This window comes from Tamandua tetradactyla, chromosome 21, assembly GCF_023851605.1.
Source record: "Tamandua tetradactyla isolate mTamTet1 chromosome 21, mTamTet1.pri, whole genome shotgun sequence".
NCBI classification, from domain to species: Eukaryota; Metazoa; Chordata; class Mammalia; order Pilosa; family Myrmecophagidae; genus Tamandua; species Tamandua tetradactyla.
This window is the reverse complement of record NC_135347.1, coordinates 37,893,062-37,917,933: the sequence shown is the minus strand read 5'-3', so window position 1 is coordinate 37,917,933 and position 24,872 is coordinate 37,893,062. Positions and strand designations below refer to the sequence as shown.

The 24,872-nt window shown below is 40.8% G+C and overlaps 2 long non-coding RNA genes across 5 annotated transcripts in view; one reads left to right on the top strand and one right to left on the bottom strand.

Moving 5' to 3' along the window:
- The window catches only part of LOC143665582 (uncharacterized), a 74,087-nt gene extending 58,976 nt beyond the window's left edge, over window positions 1-15,111 (bottom strand). For 3 of the 4 annotated variants that reach the window (XR_013167094.1, XR_013167092.1, XR_013167091.1), the window contains exon 1: window positions 14,730-15,109. This is a non-coding gene — a long non-coding RNA (uncharacterized LOC143665582). Of the gene's footprint in view, window positions 1-14,729 lie in introns of all 4 variants that reach the window. The other variant, XR_013167093.1, reaches the window with a different exon arrangement.
- A 4,122-nt stretch (window positions 15,112-19,233) lies between these two features.
- LOC143665403 (uncharacterized) lies at window positions 19,234-23,773 on the top strand. Its single transcript, XR_013166937.1, has 3 exons — window positions 19,234-19,328; window positions 23,443-23,500; window positions 23,658-23,773. It is a non-coding gene; the product is annotated as an uncharacterized LOC143665403 (long non-coding RNA).
- Window positions 23,774-24,872: the final 1,099 nt, after the last annotated feature.

Genomic DNA, 24,872 nt, shown 5'->3' with positions numbered 1-24,872 from the left:
CCATTTGCAACAGTGCTCCAAATAACATTCTTGGCAGCAAACACGTCTATATGACAAAAACCAGATGGACGAACAGAGAGAAATTTCATTGTTTTGGTCAATCAGTTGATTGCCTTTCTGCACTCATCATTTGCGGCTCAGATCATCAGGCAATTTCTGGTCTACTGAGGCACAAAGCAGCTGCTGAACCTGACTTCTCCTTCCCTGGTCCTCTGTGTGTGGTGATCCCGAGGGAGCCTTTGTTTTCGCTGACCAAAGAGATTAAGAGCAATTCCACATCTTTAAGGCTCTTGAAAGACCTAGATTCCTGCATGGGAGGTGAATAAGAATAAGATTTGGAAACCCAATCAGAAGTAAGTGGAAAATGACCGAGGTGGGACCAGTTCTGTCCACTGAGACCTGGGAAGGAATGAGGGAATTGCCCCAATAATGATTTTGGGCATTTGGCTACATTTCTCCCCAGCCAACTTTGACCAAGGAACCCTTTACAGCACAAGCATCTTTCAGCTACAGTTCTCCCAGGTTCATGCCAGTATAGTTAGTGCCACCCAGAAACTGTGGCCTTACACTTAAGTTTCATTTTCTCCCAAAGAAACTTCTAAAGGATTCTTGATTTTGACACAAATTTGGGTTCCTCATTTTGGCTCTGTGATGTCTTACATGACAACGGTCCTCCACTTTTACATACATTCATAGCCCTTGTTTATAAGTCCCTGTTAGGGAATCATAGCCATGTATATTCTTGAACTAATCGCTTGCGCAAACATTCATATACATTCACACACACTCTTTTCATGAGTGTACTAATACACTAGTTTAACCACTGTCCCAAATCCTGCCTCTTCTTCCAGCCCATCTCCCAAGCGTGGCCTCTACCACTCCCCTTGCTTCCTGCTGGGAGCAGCCCTAGCAAAGATTTAGGCCATTTTTATGGTGGTAAAGATCAGGGACCTTCATGTAAAGCACCAATTAACAAGGAGAGACCCCAGCTTCCCCAACAGCTGTCTTAGACCCTCCAGATAACACAACCCAGAATTTCCCAAGTATTAATTCGTTTAATTTATATCAATAAAAGACATTAGGTAGGAAACAGCTAGCAGATAAATGCTTTCTCCATAATTCTGCAGTGGACTCTTCCAACACTTGTTCTATGCAACTTTTCTGGAGACAATCTAAGTGGCCAAACACCCAAATCTATTTTGTTGTGAAGCTTCAACCAGGTCCACAGTGTCCCACGTTGGGTTTAATTCTTCTCCTTCCTTTCCATTTTTCCTCACTTTTACCACAGCCCCCAAGAGGCCATTAGCAATTATCTCTTGTTTTCTAGGGAATTTATATAAAGAGAATGGAAAATAAATTCTCTCTCTAAGTTCAGGGAAATTTTGGTTTTCAAAATTCATCTAGTCTAACTACTTATTCAATACTTGAATACATTTCTTTGACATAGATCATTCATTTGGACTGAGCTAAATATATCATAAAGCCTCCCTTACTCCCATTTAAGTAATAAATGGTCTCCCAGAGACCTAAAAGGGTTAATGAGCTCCTTAAGTACTTAATTATGCTGTGCTTTTTGTGGGTATGCTGAAACGCTAAAGAGTTTTTCAGTCTGATTCACCAAAGGTCTTCTTAATTATGTGAATAGTCACATAATTAAGTCAGGTGATTTCCCACCCCTGTTTCCCAAAGAGATGAGCGAAGGTGAATCACAAGATATAAATTTACTGGCCTGGCCCAGCTTATTCGCATAGGCACAGTTCTGATCCTTCTAACTGGTTGAGACTGTAGGGGACTGTGTGGGAAAGAAATCTACACAAATTTTTGCATTATTTCAGACAGCTTTTTCTTAATGTCTAATGTCTCTGTATTAACCACTAACTGGAGGGCAATTTGTTTTTCTTTGTGGTTCACTTCATTTATAAATGTGTGCCTGAGGATCTCAAGACCTCAACACCATACTTCATCAAAGTACCATATATTTTTAATCATCAATAACCATTTTTCTAGGCTGAGTTAATATTCTTGAATCTGACTAAATGAAGAAGTTGGCAGGAGGGATTAGGAGGGGTTTCTTTGGAAATATTCAAAATCAGACTAAGATTGAATTTGATGCTGATGTCACTTCACACTGTTGAATTTATGTACATGAGGATTGAACTGGATGGTTCTCCTTTCATGTTGTATTGAGTTCTTTAAATTACAGAATTAAATGCTTAAAGATGAAACCTTTTGAGTTACAATGTCCCTGAATCAAATGCTGTAAAGATGAAGTAGCTTTGCTGTTATGTCTGTCAAACTATAGCTATACTTCACATTTGGTGCTTTTATATTTGTTCTTCTATTTCTATTTTGTTAAATAAAATGTTGGAACATATACCAAGAAACACAGATTGTCCATACAGCATGAGACTTGGGCTGTGGTTGGAAATAATTTAAATTAAACATTACATGAGCACTGAAGAAGTTTCCAACTTCCCAATTTAACTTGTGTATAAATTATACCCCCCCTTGAGAAAAAAAAAAGAGAAGAAAAAAAGAATACAAGGGCGTTTTACTAAGGCATCTAGCTATCGAAAGGTAGATAAACATTTAATAGTGCATATTTGTACAAATGATAATAAATATTACTTTTAAGAGGAATTAAAAAATAAATATATCCTCATTTTGACAAAAAGATTACTAAATCCCTCCAGAATAAAACACCAAACATAGAAAAGTCCCTAGAACATAAATCTTGCTTGAAAAAACTATCTGACCCAAAATAGAAATCATGCCTTTAAAAGGAATTCTTACCTAAAATATACATCTTATGATCAGGTAAAGGGCATTCAATAATTAGGATGTAAAAAATTCTGCAAACATTTTTCCAACTGGGCAACTAGAAATATTCATTTTATTCCACAGTTCTGCAAAATGCTGTGTTACTTATCAAGTTTTAAAATAACTGCTTTCATGTCCACATTTTGGCAGCCACAAACTATGGCGTGACTAGAACTTTGTTCATGTTACTTTGGATTCACAGGCTGTATCTAAATGCAGCCTCTGAATTGGATTGCTACATGCAGAATCTAGCCAAATTGGTTGCAGAGATCTTCATCAAATGTTAAGACATCAAAAAGATCCATCATTATAGCCATTTTAAATATACAGATCCAGACATAGTCTAGGACAAGGCTCAATATATGCCACAGAATGATAGAAGAGATTTGGTGGTTGACGCAGCTCTTGGAGTTGGTAAGAGGCTGCCCTGATTGGAGCCTGGCAGGGGGGTAGATTTTCTAAAAACAGCCTTAATCTACTCTCATATTGGCCTTGCAGAGAAGTATTCTAAAGGGAATTCTCACCGATCCATTTCTGACCCTCTCTCCAGGAGCAAGACACAGAAGAGAGAACAGTAAATATACCAAAAGGAAAACGTAATGATTTTCTAGAAAACTATAACTAACTATAACTTACAATAAACTCAAGAAGATACTAACAATTCAAGTAGCCCCATAACTATAAAGGACATTGAGGTAGAGTTTAAAATCTTCCCACAATGGAAACAACAGGACTAGTCAATTTTACAAGCAAGTTCTATAAAACTTGTAGGGAACAAATAATTCCAATCATATATAAACTCTGGCATATAGAAAAGGCAGGGAAAGGGGGACAATTTATTTTAGATGATTCTAGAAATACATGACGCCAAAACCAAACCAAGGACAATATGGAAAGGAAAATTACAGGCCAATCTCATTCATGCATATAGATTCAAAAATCTCAAATAAAATATTAGTAAACTGAATCCAGTTGTTTATTTACAAAATAAACAACTTTCCTTGGATCCATCAGAGAACTGAGGACACAAAGCAAACCAGCACCCCAAAACGTGGAGAGAGGCACACCTAGAGTGATACAGTGACAGAGATTTGCTTAACTGAAGCAGAAGCTGCTTGTACCATAAACTGCTGGCAACATTTAAATGGGAATTCTGACAATTGCTGGAGGCTAAGTGTGGACTAACACGAGAGAGAAACTCCTGAGGTCCATCCACAGCCTTGGAGACACCCCAGACATTCAAGTTCTCTCCCTCCAGGAATCTCAGCAGACGCTCAGGCTAAGGATCCTGATGGGAGAAAGATTCCACGGAGGGACTGGCAGACGGTACAGAAGACCCCAGAACCTTCTGCATAAAAAAAGAGAGACATACTCTCTCCAGGGCAAAGGACTTGGCCTTAGTGCAATCCTGAAACCTTATCCCAGCAAGGAGAAAGGAATTCCTTCCCACTACATCTCCTTCCTTCCTTCCTTCTCATCTCACCTAAAAGAGAAAAAAAAATCAAAACTAAACAAAAAAGCCACAGTGAACAGGAACAGAGCTTTAAGGATATAGCTTAGGAATGCTGGAGCCAGTGAAGGGGAAGGAGGAAATAAAAGCAAGCCGTAGGCAGATGGACAGAAACATTTGTGAAGGCCACAAGAATCAGATCCATTAACAGACAGAGGTTTCATCGGAAGATTATAGAACACTTTCCTTCCCTACTCCTCACCACACCAATAGAGCTTCAGTGCCTTACGCTGGGTTACAGCTAAAAGAGCCACAAGACACAGGCTGTCTCTGAGGATTGCTACCTAGGAAGCTCCAGAGCAAAGAAAGGAGACAAAAACAAGGATGCTCGAGTTTATATAAAGCCTTAGGGATCTATAGCTACAACGAACATAAACACAGCCCCACTCCTAGCCAGACGAGCACACATCCTCACACTAAAGACCTATTACCTCGATTCCCGTTACTTGAACGATATTTCCAGCTTTCAATAAAAAATAATGATAAGGATGCCAAAAGGAAGGAAAACACACAGTTTGGAGAGACAAAGCAATCATCAGACCAGACACAGAAACGTTACAGGTGTTGGAATAAGCTGACAGGGAATTTTAAATGGCCATGAGTAATATATCAAAGGCTCTGAAGGAGAAAAGTAGAAACCTGCAAAAACAGGACTATTAGCAGAGAGATGGAAACTCTAAGGAAGAATAAAAGGAAATGCTAGCAATCAAAAATACAGAAACAAAAGTTAATGACTTTAATGGGTTCATCAGTAGACTCAATACAGCTGAGGGAAGAGTCAGTGAACTTGAGGATAGGCCCCAGAAATTTCTCAAATTGAAATGAGAAGAGGGAAAACAGAATGAATAAAAAACAGATCCGAACATCCAAGAACTGGGGCCAATAGCAAAAGTGCAATATGTATGTGATTAAAATACTGGAAGGAGCAGAAAGAACAAAGTGCAAAAAGTATTCAAGGTAATAATAACTGAGAACTTACCCAAATTAATGACAGACACCAAATCACAGAACAAGAAGCTCAGAGATCACCAAGCAGGAGTTTTTTAAAGGGGAAATATATCATATAGGCATATAATATTCAAATTATAGAAAACCAAAGACAAAGGAAAATTCTCGAAGAAGCCAGAGAATACAAACACCTTACCTATAGAAGAACAAAGATAAAAATTAAAGAAAACTTTCCATCAGAAACCAAGAAAACAGAAAAAAGAGTGGAGACAAATATTTAAAGTATTCAAAGGGAAAAAAACCCACCAATTTAGAATTCTACATCCGGTGAAATTATCCTTCAAAATGAAGGAGAAATAAAGACTGACTGAGATAATTCATTGCCAGCAGTGCTGTTCTTAAGAAAAATGTTAAAAGAATATCTTTAAGAAGAAAAATAATACACATCAGAAATTTGGTTCTACATAATGAAAGGAAGAGCATCAGAGAAGGAATAAATCGAGGTAAAATAAAGTACTTTATTTTGTCTTATTCTTAATTGATCAAAATGAATGTTTCATTTTATATTAGAAAATCAGTTGCAATTCACCACATTTCTCCCATTCTAAAGGAAAAAAAAAATCGTATGACACCTCAAAAGACTCAGAAAGTGTGTTTTATAAAATGCATACCCATTTGGTACTTTAAAAAATAAACATAACGCCCCTCAACAAGCAAGGAATAGAAGGAAACTTTTATAACCTGATAATGCATATGTACAAAACATCGTACATAGATATGAAATGTTGGGAACATTCCATCTGGATGAAGAACAAGACAAGGCTTTCCAGTATGATAACGTCTACTCAACACCGTATCAAAGCTCTCAAAGAGAAGAAGAAATTAAAAGGATTTGGAAGGAAGGAACAAGACTTTGATGATTTACAGATAATATGAGTATATTGAAAACCCAAACAATTAGAAATTTAGGTGTCCAACATTCTCATGTATGACATTATAAAACATTCTGGGAAGTCATCAGATAAAACTTAAATTGGGAGACATGCCATGTTCATGGAAAGGTTAACTCAATATTATAAAGATGTCGATTATTTTCAAATTAATCTATAGACTAAATGAAATTCTAATCAAATTCCCAAAAGTTTTTTAGTGAAACTCAACAAGCTGATTATAAAATTTGCTTGGAAGGTCAAGGGTTGAGAACAACCAAGTCTCTCTCTTGATAAATAACAAGGTAGGTGAATTGCCCTATATAGAAAAATAGATGAGAGGAATAAAATATAGAATCTAGAAGTAGACAAATACCTATACATAAACTTCAGTTATGAAGCAGGAGCATTGTAGATCAATGAAGAAAGAGTGGATTTTTTCCAATCACTGTTGCCAAACAATTATTTATCCATATGGAGGGGGGAAAAATGAAGTTGAGCCTCTGTATCATACAATACACAGAATGGTTTTCCAGGTGGATTAAAGAAGAAAGACAAAATGATAAAACTTTTAAAAGACAATCAATTGATAGAGAAGTCTGACATAGAAATCAATACCTTGAATACAGTGTATTTTAATTAAGTTCAATGGTGACATAAAAGCAAGAAATCCCCCTGGGGTTGGGACAGAGTCATCTATTCCAAGCAGAAGAACTAGTGATTGCAAAGGTCCAGGGGTGTATATTAGCAGATGCTCTCAGGGAATTATAAGCAGTACCATATGATGGCTCCCACAAGGTGTGGGGCAGGAGTACTGAAAGCTAATCCTAAAGGGCCTTGTTTACTCCAGAAAGGAATTTGGAAACAGAATTGTATAGGCAATCGGGAGTCACTGGGGAATTTTAAACAGGAGTAATGTGATTCTGTTTGCATTTTAGAAAGAGCTGTCTGGCATCAAGGTGGAGGACAGAATGGAGCGAGATTAGACTGAAACTAGGGAAATAAGGAAACCAGTGAAGGAATCAAGAAAAAACAAATGCCAGCCTGATTTAAAACAAGGCGCAAAGGAGTTCTGTGAGAAGAGGGATGAAACAAGAGACACTGAGGGGCTGGAACCCACGAGGGTTAGCCACCACATGGAAGGTGGAGAAAGGGGCGAGGCTGTCAGGCTTCCTTCTAGGGTGATGCAAATGACCACCCAGAAAGAGGCACAGTTGGAGGGCTCGGGATAGAATGAGAAGTTCAGTTTTGAATATATTGACTTTCAGATGCTGGAGTCATGTCCGAGAGGAGATATTTAGTAGGCGTGGAAGGCGTCAGAGATGGTAAGAGAACAAAAACACTAGTTACCACAGCAAAAGAACAAAATCAGAATACACCCCGATAGTTTTAAGAAAAGGTTGATGACACTGATGATGATCAGGGGCATTTCCTGAAAAGAGTACTGTCTGAGAAAAAGAACAAACAAACCCCTCCTAATGCTGGTCTTAATTTAAAATAAAACAGTATTTACTGGTGTCAAAATAATGCAATCCAAATGAGCTGGGAGCACCCAAAGTTAGAAAGATATTCTGTTAAAATTTAAATTATTGGTCCTGATCTATCTCACATCAGTGAATGTTTCCTTATCTTCACTATTTCTTTTAACTTTTTAAATGTGCAGTATAACATATATACAAAGCAACGAAATGAAAAAGCGATCGTTTTCAAAGCACTCTTCAACAAGTAGTTTCAGGACAGATCCCAGAGTTTGTCACAGGCTTCTATGCAGTCCTCTCATATTTTTCCTTCTAGCTGCTCCCCAATATAGGAGGCTAGGAAGCTTAAATATTTTTTTATCACCACAATCAACTTATTTTTTTCTTTTCTGTGAAAAATAACATAGATACAAAAAAGCAATAAATTTCAAAGCACAGCACCACAATTAGTTGTAGAACAATTTTCAGAGTTTGACATGGGTTACAGTTCCACGATTTTAGGTTTTTACTTCTAGCTGCTCTAAGATACTGGAGACTAAGAGAGATCTCAATTTAATGAGTCAGCATTCGTATTCCTTTGTTAAATCCTATCTTCTCTTTATTGTCTTTTCTATTTACACACCGATGGTCTATGAAGTAAAATGTTAGAGGGGGTAATCTAGGGTTTCCTGGTATATAAATTCTTCCTTGGAAACCGGAACAATCCAAATAATAGCAACAGTAATTTCTGATGTAATGGGAAGATTTAGTCTAATACACCAGGACAGAGTGAAACAACCCTGCCACTGGCCCATGAGCTCCCCCCATAAACTCCTGATGAACTGTAGTAACTAAAGATCAATAAACATTGCAAATGACTTTAGCTTTCCAGACTTTAGAGTATCATATGGGAAATCATTGCCTCGATGACCTGAAAACGTTAATATATTCCTAGAGCTGCACGAAGAGATGTAACTCAATAAATACAAACAGAAAGCATGTGAAAGCTGCTTAAGTTTCAAAAATGGGCTTTGTTATAAAGTAATTAAAGAATTGCTAGAATAGGATCTTTGGTTTTCTTGCTTTGACTTATTCTACGTCTCTAAGAGTTCACATTTTAAAATGGTTATAAGTGATTACCCTTGCACCTTTGGGCATGAGCTGTTGTCTTTTCTAATTCCCTAAATTCTCTCTCTTTTCAAAATCTGCACTCGTCACTTTTATTCTGTTGTTTCCTCTGGAATGTGTGCAAAGTTGGATAGATTCCAAGTCAAGGAAGAACTAAAGATGTGCCTGTGTTATTAAATACAGAGCACTATACACTGTTTGCCTTTTCTTCTAGAATGTTCTTTAAGAAAATTCTCAAAACTATTATGCTTCATCTTATAGAATAAAAATAGCTTTCTGTATTAACCTGCTGCAAATTTGGGGGAGAAAGTGTTGGTTTTACACTTGTATTGTTCTTGAACATACATCTCTGACTAACTCTCTGAACTTCATTCACTAGATATTAAAAACCAGTTCTTCTTACTTTTCTCATTTGCTTACCTAAATAATAAATAAGCTCAATTAATTTCTACTTACTAGAAGGTCTGGAACTTAGGAAACCAAATGCTGCTATTTCATTTCTCATTCTTCTTTGAAAAGCCTAAAGTTTAAAAATATAACAACAACCTTGACTAATGGAAGTTGTCCTTAACTCAAACATCTATTTTAGCTCTTAAGATGTTAATGCATCTGTTAAGGCATCATATTTATATAATTAGATAATGCACACTCCTAAATAAGGAATAAACTATACCCTATGGGGTGGACATTCAAATTAGATTTCAAATTTGTGGTTTTATAGTTTTGCATACTATATTCATATCTAACACTAATGGCATAAATATTCTTAATGGTTGTGCTTGAAGATCTAAGTTACCACATAATACCTTTATTTTTCATGTTCTTATAGTAAATGACTGATTCTGATTTTATTCAGTAAATCAATCTTTGCTGGAATAATCCCAAGCCATGCAAACTTATGTTTTCCATAATATTTTAATAATTCTCACCCCATAACACTTTCATGAATAGAAACACATAAAGGTCATACCATTCCATGAAAGGCTTGTGATGCACTGTCCAGACAGAGAAAGACTAGCAGAAAGGATAAAGAGGAAGAAATTAGGGTCAGGAAAAAAGCTTTTTTCCCAACAATGTGGAAAATGCGCATTGCAATGTTACTGCGTCTGGTCTCTACCTGTTGTCCACTGAATGTCCATGCTGTAGGTCATGTTCTGATCCTTTCCCAGAACTCACCGTTGGAAAATTATCTATCCCAAGAACTAAGTTTCTGTATATCAACAACCACCTCTGCACAGAGTGCCATCTTAGGACAGCATATTGCCTTTCTATGGCTATTGTAACAAATGACAACAGATTTCGTAGCTTAAAAAAATGCAGATTTATTTATTATCTTACAGTGCTAGGAATCAGAAATCTGAAATTGGTCTCCCTAAGCTAAAATAAACGTGTATTACAGGCTGCATTCCTTTGGAAGGTTTTAGGGAAGAATTCATGTCCTTTCTGGTTCCGGCTTCTGAAAGTGACCTCCTCCCAGGCTCGCCATGCCCTAAGCCAGCAAAGTCTAGCCAGATCTTCTGGTTCTTCTTTCTTCTGATTCCTTCTTGTATTTCAAGAACGTTGCAGATTACATTGAGCCCACCTGCATAATCCAGCACGATCTCCCTATCTTAAGGTCAACTGACCAGCCGTATTAATTCCTTCTGCAACCGGAATTCCCTTTGCTATGTAGCCTAATATATTCACAGGTTCTAGAAATCAGAACATGGATATATTTAGGTAGCCACGTTCTCCCTATTATAGGCAGTAAACACTACCTAGCATCATTCTGACAGCACCAACTGTGACACTCTTTAAAAAGCAATATCAAGTGCCAAGGGATGCCAACGCTGACACCCCTCTTGAGCATTAACACCCATCAAAGAGATATGCACCCCTGAGAAGGAGTCCTTTAGCCATCACTGGAACACTAGGCTAGAATATCCCATTCATATCTTCCCATGGTGCTGCCACCACAGGTACCTTGTCACTGCGACCTGGCACTGACACACCTGTGAAGGTAGGGGGGGCATCATGAAAGCTGGACGGCCAGGGCAGATGATCTGCAGTGTACAGCTCAGTTCCTGCATCACCCAGGAGCTGATGTCCCAGAATTTTGGCTCTACCGGGAAACTGGTGACTGAACAGACTGAGCAGAAAATGTTTTCAATGCCCCAATATTAGTTAGAATAAATACTAAGTCATTATTACAGCTTCTTTTTAACATTACAGTAGAAGTTTAGGTCTCTCTGACATCACCGTCCCATCAGCCTGGCTCTTCCACCCTGCTGCCACGTCAAGATTGTCCTTATCTGCATGGTTCAAGCATAGTTACTTCCAAATCAGTATCCATCCCGAAGGAATAAAAAACATGGAAATTTGGGGCTGAATCTTTTTTTTCTCAGCTAGTGAGGCAATGGTTGCACAACCTACTTTCCTTCACATTCAAGACTTAAGCACGCATCCTCTCTGCAAGAGAGGCTCAGAAATTTAGATAGGCAGCCATGTGCACTGAAAAAAGGCAAGAATGGATTTAAAGTGACTTTAAAAGTGATTTTAAAGCCCACCATACATCCCTCAATGACCTTTAGCACTGAGATCCTTACAATTGTCGCTGCCCAAGGCTTGTTCTTTCACTTGTGATGGTCAGCCCTATCATTACTACAGATGCCCAAATTCTGGATTGTTTTCTTATGTTCGAAGATCTACCTCTTCTCTCCTCTCTCCTTTCTTGATTTCTTTCTCATTTGCCAGATAAATTCCATCTGAGTCTATCCGTATGTATCTTCCTTAATGTTCCACAAATAGTTCTCTTCCTGCCTCTCAGATCACTCTAACCGGTACTGGCTCTTCCTTCTACCCAACAAATGTGGGCATTCTCCAAGCTTCGGTCCTCGGCACCTTCTCTTCCTACCTTTTCTGTCTTGGAGATTTCACCCATTCTCCATGCTCCATTCATTGTCTTTGTGAAAGTGAGGTTATCTTTATACCTAAAGGGATCAAGTAAATGTTCTTTAATCTTTAGAACATCCCAATAGATAGGTAATCTTCTCATTTTCCAGACAAGTACACAGAGACTCCGTGGTGAGGGTGACTACCAAGGACACAGAACTTATAAATAAGTGGCTATAAAATAAAATGGTATCACTTAAAAGAGGCCTCAATAACTTCAGTTTATTAGAGAAGATGAAAGTTATCTGGGGGGAAAGAAACATCAGGCCAAAGATTCCAAGAAAAGGAGAAGCAGTGTCATATGATTGGCAAATTGGACAAAAAGAAAGAGAAGAATTTCTACAAGCAGTATGCTTCCTTCTAAAAGACAACTCCAGGCTTTCTGAACAACAAATAGCAGTTGTGGTATGATGCCCTCTTGCTGGCTGTGGGTGAGAAGCTGCCAGCACTCCCTGCCCCCAGTGGAGTGGGTTAAGTCATTAAGCTACAAATGATGTGGTCAAAGGGAACTCAGAGTGTATGTGTACATGATGGTGTTAGCATTCTCCATAAACAACTGAAGGGATTGGGGAGGAGATGGCAGTTTCACTGCTCCTTCCCAGTCAGAGCTAGTGGCTATGGAAGAAAAGGAACCTAGCAGAAGTGAGCAATGAGGTCAAGCAATCACTCAACTGCACCAGTCTTAGGTCTCCTTGACTATAAAACGAAGTCATACATCTAGAAAAGCTCTATAGTCCTTTCCAGCTCTGTGATTCAGTCAATCTTTAGGCCAACAAAGAATAGGACTTTTGCCTGGACCCTGTTTATGATGCCTCAGTGACTTCTGACAAGGGACAAAGATGAAATTCAAAAAGGTTATAACCTGACTAAGAGAACAATAGCTGACATTTTGACATCGGCAATGAGGAGAATTCTGTACAGGAATGTCTAAATCTAACCACAGAGCTGGATGTAATGCAAAAAGCGGGTGTGACTTTGAAAATTATAAGGAGTAGGCACAAAAGAAAAAAACAAAGGAAGGAAAATTAGAGGGAAAATAGAAGAATATTATTTCTAAAGGATAATGTCAAGATGGCTAAACTGAATGCTTTAATCGAACCCTTTTAGGTATAAAACTAAAATAGACCTAAGAGAGGTTAAGCGAAAGCACACGGACACTGGCACACCTGACTTCGAGTGTCAGCCCGGACTAGAATCTTCTGCTGCCATGAGCCCTCCCCAGTACTGGAGCATCTAAGGTATCAACAGTAGCCTCAGACCTTTGGACAGTGGGCATTAGCCTGCCATTCATCTTTTCTTGGGAACCAGCCCCATAGCCGAGACCCTTCCCACACCAGCTGCAGTGCCACCTGCCCTGGCTTCCCTTCCTTCCCCATCAGCCTCAGAGCTTCTCTCAGCCTGGTTCATTTGAAATGCAGGGAGGAGGACATTTCTTACAGTAAGACTCAACCAAAAAATGAAATTAGTTGCCTTTTTTCATGGCAATTTCTCATCACTGGGTATGTCCAAGAAGGACACTGAGTAAAGGAATGGACTCCCGATGACAAAACTGTAGATACTACTCACGGAGGACAGCCTTCTGATACATCATCTAATACTTAACATCAACATTAACTCTACAAAGTTAGTTATTTCATACAGCAGATGAAATGAAGGCTAAGAAAGGTCAGCTTTACTCGGCTACATAAGCTGCACAGTCAGACTTCACACCCACATGAGTCTAGCTCCAGAATGCACACTCCTTCCATCTCGCCACAAAACCACAGGCAGAAGGACGCGGCGGTGGTAGAGCTGTGGAGAGCGGGAGAATGCTCACCCTCCATGCCAGAGACCCGGTTCGACTCCCAGAGCATGCACCTAAAAATAAAAAGCAGGAAACCACAAGCAGAGAGGCCGGAGGACACCCAGAAGAGGTTCTCTGCAGGGTTACATCACTCATCAGTCAGGAATGAGTGAGATGGCTGTTTAACCAATATTTTTTAATGGAGATGTTACCACAAGAAAGCAATCCTCTACCTAAGGGCTTACATTTCCATCTTGACACGCCTCTGGATTCCAAAAGAAAGCAAATGAGGCGCTGTTTTTAACATTTATTGAGGAGCAACTTAGTACAGATTCTTGAGGCACAATATTCTCACCGCTTGTTGATTATCAAAGGAGAAGCATCTGGGGCTGAAAATGGCTAAGTCATTTCTAGCAAAACTACCCAGAAGGTCCCTTTGGTGGAACCCAGGTGTCTCTGGCCCCAAAACTCATGGTCTTTCCCTGGGGACTGTGAGGCCTCAGAAATACTCATAACGGGCTGTTACTGTGGCTCAGGGGCAGAGTTCTCGCCTGCCACGCTGGAGACCCGAGTTCCGTTCCCGGTGCCTGCCCATGCAAAAAACACACATACGACCTTGTTACGCAAAATTTTTTTTTTCAAGATTTTGAGAAGCATCACGGTTGGATCTGCTTCTTTTCTAAATTCTCCCTTCCCTAATCATCCCGTCTACGGTCTTTCCTCTCACGGGCCAAAACAGATTCTTGAAATGTATTTCATCATTTGCCATATGTGTTAAGTAGAATGCTATGCACATTTATAACATAGCGCCCTTAATTTTAAAAGCAGACAGTACATCACTTTATTGCTTTCTTATTGTCAAAGCGCTAAACCCAAATTCATTTCATTTTTTCCCTTTGCTTTCCTTTAAAGTTGTTTGATTCCTTTCCCCACTGTGGCCCACCTGGGTTGAAGGAGTTACTCTTTGAAGGCAACAGGCGTGGAAGCTGAGAGGTAATGATCCCACCCCCATCCTCGCACAAAAGGAAACTAAAGCAGAACAAGATTAGCCAGAGGAGGGGGAAGAAAAAAATTAATCCTTATAAAAAGAAAGGCAAGTTAGCCACAGAACCGCAGCCTGGAAAATCAGAGTAAGGAGGGACACAGAGTAGCCCCTCCATCCCCCTCTTTTACTGAAGTATGCGTTTGCCCCTTCTCCGCTGTTGCATAAACTTTTACATCACCTTCCACATGCTCGCAGCTCCCGTGCAGATGACAGTTCCCTTCAGACAAAGCGAACGCCTTCAATTTCCTCCTCCTTCCCTGCAGCCTTCTTTACACCGCTGATGCTCACCAAATGTGGCTGGCAGCATGCTTTTTTGGAACTCGGATGCAAGAAGTCTGAGTAGAAAACCTCAAATGAGATTTATTTTCTCTTTTTCCCAGAGCCCAGACAGAAAATGACCGTCTCTTGGTTACAAATCTCAGGATGAAGTCAGGCGAGCTCGCTGCCTACCTGGGCCCCACGGCTCCGAGGGCCTCCAGACCTGAGTGTCCTTCTCAGGTGCTTAAAACCGCGGCTCCCCGGGCCCGCCCAGACGAGGAGGTCTACCGCAGTGCCCATTCCCGTAAGCCCGGAGTGCTCTGCTCTCAAAGCTGCAGAGCTTGTCAAAATTGTTTGCCCACATCATTGCAATCTGTGTGCAGGGAAGCCTGAAACATGACCGTGTTTGGAAAGTACGAGAGGTTCTGAAATTCATAAGCCTGGGAAAGCAATGACTCGGAGAGAAGCTGCATTGCTCCGTTCTTCTAAATTAAAAAGCACTCGAGGCAATAGAGCAGCCGCTGCTTCCCTAGGCGGGGTCCTATTGACCTGACTTGACCTTTTACCTGCCGCTTTGAATTGGGCCTCCAGCGAGACCAGGAAAAGGCAGACCCTTCTCCAGGGCTGAGTGTGCCTGGGAATCTCTCCTCCTCTCTGCAGAGGGGCACGCGAGAAACCAGGCTGCAGGGAGAGAGCCAGGTGAGAACAATGCAGGTGTTTTACTAAAGAGTTAACGAGCGGTTATCACGGCCCCACTTCCGTTCCCATTCTGCCAATCTGCTCACTTCTCATCCTGTATATTTTATAGTCTACAGCTCCAATTATAGCTGATTAATAATTAAGTGATTGTTGATTCTTTTCCATCTCCTCAAAGTCATGATAATCTGGGAAATGGTGATACACTCATAGCCTAGGAAGTGAAGGGGGATAGACAGGATCTAAATTCCAGTGTTTTCTTCCCTGTGCAAAACTTAAACCATGCACAATAAGGTGGGTTGTCGCTCATGTTCTTAAATCTGAAAATGTTTTACTCTATTTTCAATTAAGTTTTTCTTTCTTGTTTTCCAGGTCATCTTTGCATTCTCGAGACTCGGGGAAAGCGGAGGGGGTGGTGCGGTGAGGGTAGAAAAAGCAACTGATTCAGGAGCTGCGAGCTTCCTTAGCTCCAACTTTTCAACCTTAAATATTTACTTGGCAACTGATTCAAATTCAAATAAACCTGGAGTTCTTGGATAAATTAAAGTGTGCCCCATAAACTCAAAGCACTCATAATGAATAGAAATTTTACAAAAACAACTGACCTAACTTAGGTTTCCAGTTTGACCCAACTAAATTGAGTACTCATTATTGGACAGCATACAGTTAAACCCAACCCAAGAGAGCTGAGTCAAGGAATGTTCTTTGATGTTGATATTGATCTCCCAGAGTTTGTAAAACTAGATCCTTCCTGAAAAACAGTGAATCTGTATTGTGAGTCGCATTGTGTCCCCAAAAAAGATATGTTCAAGTCCTAACCACAGGGCCAGTGAATGTGGTCTTATTTGAACATAGGCTACGATGAGTTCAACTGAGGTCAAACTGGGCTATGGCAGACCTTGACTCAGTTTGACTAGTGTGTGCACAAGGAAAGGAAATTAGAACACAGACTGGCACAGAGAGTTTGCCAGGTGAAGATGGAGACGAAAAAAGAAGGCCATGGAAATAGAGGGAGTGCATCTACAAGCTAAGGATACCAAGAATTGCCAGCAAACCCATAAGATAGAACAAGCAAGGAGGGATTCTCCTCTCCAGGTTTCCAAGGGAGTACGAGCCTGTTGGCACCTAAATTCTGGACTTCTACCCTCCAGAGCTGTGAGACAATAAATCTCTGTTGTTTTAAGTCACCTGGTTTGTAATATTTCATTAGGGCCGTTCTAGGAAACTAAGATAATCTGTAAAATGTATATATGAGTACAACCAGATGAATGCCTAGCATACTCCTAACTATTTCAAAGAATGAGCAACTAGAGAAAACTTCATTAACCACCTCCACCATATGCCAATTGCTCTCTTTGGATTCATTCAAAGTGATTTGAACTATATTATCCTACACTTCTTGGATCCCTCATTTTCATCTACAGATGGATTTTAAGCTCTTTAAAGAGAGGAATTTTATTTACAGTAAATACTCAACAAATATGTGGAAATGAATGGACGACCGAAGGCTTAATTCGGACAAAGTTGTCATTCACTAAGCAGTGGTCAGATTTATATTGCCAGTCCGTTACCAAGGTTTTCTTGCTAGCTGTCTAGCTCCTTCCCTCCTCACCCACCTACCCACCCACCCCCCCCCAAAATAATAAAAGTTACACTTTATATTCTTTGGATTGCCAAGGTTCTGCAAGCATACAAGAACATTCAGGGGTCCTGCAGGTGTCCTAATACGCTATCCACAGAGGGGATCTAAGCAAGGATCAAACAAGCCTGAATGACACCTGCCCATCATGGAATATTGACTAGTGGTCAGGAACAAATGAAAGCTTAGCATGTGTCCACAGCGTAGATACTGTTAGTACTTGTGTGCAGCTGGCATAACTTCTGATTTGAAATATTGATGATAAAGTTTATGAGCCAATATATATTGCACTGTTAATGATTCAACAAACATTTTCCATGAGTTCTCTTTTAAGTTCCTGAATCAGTTTCATTGAAGAGTACCCTGAGATTGCAAGGCAAACAACTTCTGTGAACCAATATTTTCTTGATATCAGGCAAACAAATAGAAGACAAAAATAAATTGGATTTTGAGACTGCTATTTGGCTGCAACTGACATTCAGAGCCCTGGATTTCACATTTTTGTGTTTGCCACACAACAGTTTCATTGTTATCATTGACTAACTGTAATATAAGGCAAATTTACAAATTTGAACTTACTGAATAAAAATATTTTTGTTTATGTATTTGTTTTACATAAGATTACATTTTTTTGAAGTGTAGCTCTTTTTAAATTTTAAAACCACTAAAACAAAGCATCAGTCGAGAAGGCATATAGAACTCACAGTGTTTTTAAGCAGTCTACACACTTCATTCATTCATAGTTATTCAGCAAATACTTTCCAGCACCTGAACAAGGCCCGGTGCTGTTTTAAGTGCTGGAAACGTAGTGGTGAATAAGAGAAAAAAATTCCTCTGCCTGAATTACAGAGAATTAGTATAGGTTACGTAGTATTTGCTTTTTAACTTCTTAATAAAACTGTGCTAAGGGTATTTTGTCCCCAAAATGTCCATTGAATAGTGTTATGGTTTTGTAAGCTACCAAAAAGCAATATACCAGAAATGCAGCTTTTAAAAAGGGAACTTATTAAGTTGCAAGTTTACAGTTCTTAGGCGGTGAAAATGTCCAAATTAAGGCATCCAGAGAAAGTTACCTTAACTCCAAAAGAAGAGCCCATGAAGTTCGGGTTTCTCTCTCAGCTGGGAGGGCCCATGGCGACATCTGCTAGGTTTCTCTCCTATTTCCTAAGGCTTCCCCCGGGGCATTTTCCTTCTGGATTTCCAAAGGTCTCTGGCTGTTTGGACTCTGTTGACTCTGTAGCTTTTTCCAAAATGATTTCCTCTTAAGAGCTCTAGTAAGCAATCCTAGCATGAATGGGTGGAGACACATCACCATGGAAACCATCTTATCAAAGGGTTAAGCCTACAACTTAACACCTTCAACTGGGTGGGTCACATCTCCATGGAAACAATCAAAAAGATCCCACCCAGCAATATTGAATGAGGATTAAAGAACGTGGCTTTTCTGGGTTACATGATAGCATCAAACCAGTACAAATAGTTTCCCCATTCATAAAAGACTACACAAATTATGGAATGACAAATACAAATGAAGTCTTCACTTTCCGAAGTGAATGTTCCCACTGCCTTCAACTGTTCCTCACAAAACGTGATTTCCAGACTCCTCTTAGGCAGTTTTCATCTTCCTGGTTTTCTAGTTTGTTGATGCTCTTGGTGAGGTATGTGACAGTATTGGAAAAAAACTTTGGAACTGGCTTAGGCACTGATGACAGGAGCTGCAGGCAACTATACCTCGATCTAAATAAATCCAGAATCAAGACTTCTCTCCTTACTGCGCCCAGTGCCGTTGGCTACACGAGCCATCTGCTGACCAAATTTCACATCGGATGCTTTCAGATGGACCATGGCAAGGTGCTGCCCCCCGTGAGTGCTGCAGGCTGTGGAAGAAAGCTGGTGGCCTTTTCAACTTCCTCCCCAAAGTCTGTCTTGCGGAGAGATGAAACCATTTGATTCGATTCAATCATCCAGCAAATAGAAAATCGGTACCTGCGAGATGTAGAGCAAAACCTGGATGCCATTCTCAAGAAACTTACACTGAATGGCGTCGTTTACAGAGCCTGTTGTGAGGTGGGCGGTGACCGTGTGAAGTAGAACCCAGAGGGGAGACCGAGGGCCAGCCTGGGTGCTGCCAGGGAGCAGGAGACACAGGGTTCTCTCTGGGTCTGAAAGCCTTGGTCAGCCTGAGTAAGTCCCTTAACCTTTCAGAGCCTCAGGCTCAAAACACTGTCTTCCTCATAGGGTTAAATGAGTTAGAACACGCAAAATAGTTACCGCCCCCCTCCCCTTGCTAAAGAGTAGCTATGATGCCTGGGATACCTAGCGCAGCTGTCAGAGCTTCCGCTGTTTTTTAATATTTGTCCACGTGACTTTCCCCAAACAAACATTAAAAAACACATTAAACAGTGGGAAGGACCATAAAAATAGTTACGAATGATCCCAAATACCATGTTCCTACTAAAATTTGGCATTTTATTTCTTTTCCTCCATCACCAGTCCTAGTACATCAATCAAGGGGAGAAACTCATTCCGGTGATTGAACTTTCTCAGGGCACATGTGGCCTTTGTCTGTTTTACAAACTCCCCAAAATTCTTTTCTAAAATGGCTGAGACGATAATTCATTTTTAACGTGCCCAAGAATCGTAAGATACGCCAAAGTCTCTTAGGTGATATAAAAATTGAAAATGCTCCATAAAAAGTACCCACTTAAATGTCTGACTTGTAAAAGTAAATGTCGTTTGAAAATTTTTCATTTGTCACACTCCATGAGGTCTCGCCTGCTTGCCTTGCCTGTGCAAGTCCCTCCGTGTGCTTTCCGAAGTGCAGGGTGGGCACAGCTACCAGGCGCTTTCATGTATGAGCTGCTGGAGAAGGTGCAAATGTGTCTCACCCGCTGACTCTGCTCCCGATTCCCCAAACCAACTACCGGAAGAACTTTGGGTCCTTCTGCTGCATTTTCAGCCAAAATAACATGGTCGGGTAAAAGCCATGCGAGTTCCGGGCGCAAGCCCCTTGGACACTCCGGGTCCAGTGCTCACTCCCTCAACCAGGCTTACATCGAGATGCACCAGAGCAAGTCCCGGTGCTGATATTTAGCCATGAGGTCTGAGGTCAGACTCTTTAAAAGCCTCTGAGAGTTGGACATCATTTTGGTCCCAGCACACCTGGAGCTTCTGTGGAAATATCCTCCCCTCGGCAACTCTAGCACGGCTGAGCCCAGGTCTCTTGAAATCGTGCCACATCCACACGACCAGAATATGTCCAAGAGCCATTCCTGCCCCTGGTGGGACAGGACAGCTTCTTGCTCAATCAGCCAGACCCAGCTCTCTTGGAATTTCAATAAACACCAACCCCGGGAAGCCAGCAAGCAGGCTGCTGGCACCGCGAGCCCGTTTGCTGCTCCCTCGTTCATGTCGCACGCTGAGCTGTGTTCACTTATGTGCTGCCAAAGTTCTTCAAAGTATTTGAATGAAACTCTTCATAAAACAAACACGAAAATCCATTACCAGCAGTCACCAAAACGCTGATGCCTTGACAAATGGCCAACCTGCTGGCATCGGGGAAATGCGCAGGGCTGACAAGTGACTCTTGCAAAGGAGCCGTTTACTAAAATGAGGTGTGGCTCCACCTGGGCAGAACACGTGGGAAGTTCGAGGATCAATGAGGCTGCTAATTAAAGCAGAGCAGCAATCCCCTGTGTTTAGACTGCATTTGTAAATGCAACGCTGTCAGCTCACTCAAGCTCTCTGAATCCATTATTATAGTAAGGTTTCAAGTCGTGCCATAGGCATTGGCTGACTTGGGGCCCCTGAGCAGCTGCTGCGAGCTGCAGGGAGCACCCACTGCAAGCTGCAGAGAGCACCCACATTAGCCTGAGAGGAGAGGCAACCGGGTTCTTATTGCACTGCACCCTGGCCAGCCAGGCACCCATGCAGTGACTCCCCTGAAATGCAAAAGGGGAATAGTTCACCAGGTACCAGAATGCATTTGTAAAAACTGAAGCCTCCAGCCAAAAATGCAGAGGCAGAATCTGAGGCTGCTGCCTAAACTGATTAGGAGAAGTCTCCCTAATAATAAAACTCCTTGGCAATTTGGGCTGAAATTCTGCTGAAACTATCAAGATGGTTTTTTTTTAAGGATTTTTTATCATCATTTTGAATTAAAGCCCCCACCCTACCCAATCTACCTCTCCACAACATACCTAATCTAATGTCTTCTGCAAGTTTTAATATTTTTGCATCTCTTCTATTTACACATTTAGTTTAAATGTTTTTATAGAAGCTAAGAGTAGTCAGACAACCTTGTGTCTCTAGGATAATTTTAAAACAAACTTTTGCATCACTGGCTTACAAACAGAAAACACATTGAAAATATTTATATTCTGATGTCTTTACAATATTAGAACACTTCTGTATTTTCTGTCACAAGGGATATCAGGAAGCAGGGAGTATGGAGAGATCTTTAATCTTCATGTTATTAGCTGGGTTTGAGTAGTTACAGATTCGTAAAAATACAAACCGATAATAACCACCTGCTCCTGCAGGCGCAAGTGTACTTAGCTCCTAGGCACTAGCATTGCACTGTGTGGACGGCGTTTTTATACCGTGTTAAGGACTAATAATTCAAGTGCATTTTGCAGATTTACTTTCCCAGCATTCTGTTGTTTCACCTGAACCGTTCATGCCACAATATTTTTATAGGCTCTGAGGCTGAAAAACATTCCCATCCAGGCAGGATATATGAACCTCATCGCTTTCTGATGCAAAAGTAGCATTTCAGATTATCCCCTTGCAAAGGGAAACTGCACTCCTTATGCTGGCAGGTGAATGGGAGAGTGGAGATTTGAACAAGGATATGAAATATAGGTAATACTTCCATAAGCGCCTTATGTTACAGCATATGTGCAACAGCTGCCTTTCTGCATGGCTGAGATTAAATCAATTTACCCGGCCAGGGGTGGGGGTGGGGAGGCGTTTAGGAGAATCACAGGTAACAGACAAGGAGCTCCACAACCCCATTTGGTGACCACAGCCTTGTGAAACTGTATTTCTTACTCAGTGGCTTACTTTAAGAGCTCAAGATCCGGATTCAGAGACCTGGGCTTGAATCCCAATTCCGTTACTTGCTACCTGTGCAGCCGCAGGCAAGTTATTTAAGCGTGTAACTAGCTTTTTAAATTTATAGAATGGGGAAAATAATAACTTTGCGTCCTGGCTCTGCCACTCACCAGTTGTGTAATCTTGGACGAGTTTCTCAACTTCTCTGTGCCAGACTGTCCTATCCTATAAAATGGCAGTATTAACAGTTTTTATCTCATAGGTGAAGATTAAATGGTTAAGAGAGGTAAAGCTCTCAGAATAGTGCCAGCACATAAAAAGTTGTTTCAGATTGCTCTTTCCTTCTGAAACAGAAAGAAAGAAACAAAGAATTGGGACAAAGAGAGGAAGCAGGGAACAAGTACTGCTGCCCCTAATTCGGTAGAGTCTGATCTTGGTGTCTCTGGATTGGGGGGTGCCAGGGGTGGCAGGGTGGCAGGGGTTGCCATCTGATGTGATGACACAATTGTTTCTTCAGTTGCTTCATCTCAGAGCTATTTGAGAGTCCTGAACTCAGGATTTTTCTGTAGACGGTGATAAAGAGTAAAGGAGAAAAGAGAACAACTGACTAAGATTGAATGCCTACCCAAAAAAATAAGTAATTTTTAAATTTAAAGGTGAATCAGTGGGGAAAAAAAAGATGAATTGGTGGTAACAGAAAGAGTACCCTAATTTTTATTAGCCGCTAAAATGTTCTCCAGGAAAACAAGCTCATCATTATATCTACACACAATATTAATGCTATGTATGCCATCTTAGTGTGCAATGTAGGGGCCATCTAGTCTCAAGATCTGAGACTTTCCCTCAAATGGCTAAAATCCTCTACTGTGCTAATTTTTTTAAGGTAAGAGAGAGGCAGGGAAAATGCAGAGAAAAATGAACCACCCCATTTCGTTGATCATCTCACCTTTGAGTTCGGAGTATACCAGCTACAGGCTGAGTCTGCTAAAGGGATGGGCTATCTTGGCAGTTGCCAGGGGTTCTAACCTAAAGGAGACACTAATCTCCCTGACATGGCCAAGTCTCTGAAAATATAACTAGAAGGAGAAACATATATAGAGAGGACACCTTTCATGAAGGGTAGTATATTTATTTAAAATACATTATTGACATAGGTTTATGATAACCTATAGGTTTTATCAAAACCTATGGCAGAAATTAGTTGATATCTAATATCTAGTCTCTCTTCCTTCTACCTGACCAGGCTGGGCAGGCAACAGGTCCTCAATGTGATCATTTGACTTAGCGTTGGCCAACGGCATGTGAGTAGAAGTGATGATATCGGCAGCTCCAGATCAGACCCTTAAAGAGAAGGGGAGTGGCCTCTCCTTCCCCTTTTCCCTTTCCTTCTTCACACTGGAAGGAATATGGGCAGGTAGGAAGCTATCTTGGGTGATAAATATGAAACTCCTGCCCTAGGGATGACACAGGACAAGCTAGAGAGAGTCAGAAGCCTAGTTATCATGGAATTCCCATACTAGCCTTGGACTACTTGCAAGATGGACGGCCATGAAGCAAATAAACTTCTGTTTTGCTATTTGGGGTCTCTGTTACACTAATTTCACCTATATTCTAATTAACTCATGCCATGCAGGGTGGGATGAGGTTGCAAGAGGTGCCCTTGAGTTATAATGACTGGGTATAAACTGTTTATCATGGTCAGGTTCATGCATCAACTTGGCCAGGTGGTGGTGCCTGGTTTCTGGTTGGGCAAGCGCTGGCCTCTCTGTTGCTATGAGAACATTTCATGGACTTAAATCATGACCATGTTGGCTGCATCCACACAGCTGATTGCATTTGTAATCTGCTAAGGGGAGTGTCTTCTGCGATGAGTGACACTTAATATAAAAGTCAGCAGGCTTTTAAGGAGGATTCAGAAGAGACAGTCACTCTTCCTGCTTCAGCCAGCCAGCCTCTCCTGAGAGTCTCATCAGAGCTGCCACCTTGTAGCCTGCCCACAGAACCTGGACTCTACATCCCCATGGTTATGTGAGATGCTTTTATAAATTTTATATTTATGGATATCTCCTGCTATTCTGCTTCTCTAAAGAACCCTAGCTAATGCACTGTTTATGGAGGTTTAAGTAATGCTGGGTTTTATTTTATTTTTTGCTGCCAGAGCTGAATTGCCAGGGACAACAAGGAGGAGGCTGAGCTGCACAACATCCTCTCTCACAGCCCTTCCCACAGGCAGCACCCAGCCTATTTTGTATATAAATATGACTGAATGTTTAGAGAACATCAGTCTGAAGGTAGCAACCCTGGGTGCACATCTCGGTCTTGTCTTGCCTTCCAGGCAAAGTTGTTCTGAGATGTGAGATGTTTGTGAAAACTCTTAGAAGAACATTTGCCAAGTAGTTAGGAGTCATTATAGGTTAATTTCTTTCTTGACACCTGCCTCCTTTTTCTTATAATGTATTTCAAATTTCTAACAGAAGACTTCAGTTGATATTTAAAAGTGCTTTGGAAGTCCCCTGCCTATAAAAATAAAAACTCAGTCCCAACCACCAGTGAATTCTCAGGAATCTGGGTTAAAATGTTTTTCCCAATTTGCAAAGTATGAGTGAGAGTTTCTGAAAACTTAGAGTACTATCAGTTGAAAAGTTTAATCCCATGTTAGGAAATAAAATTGTT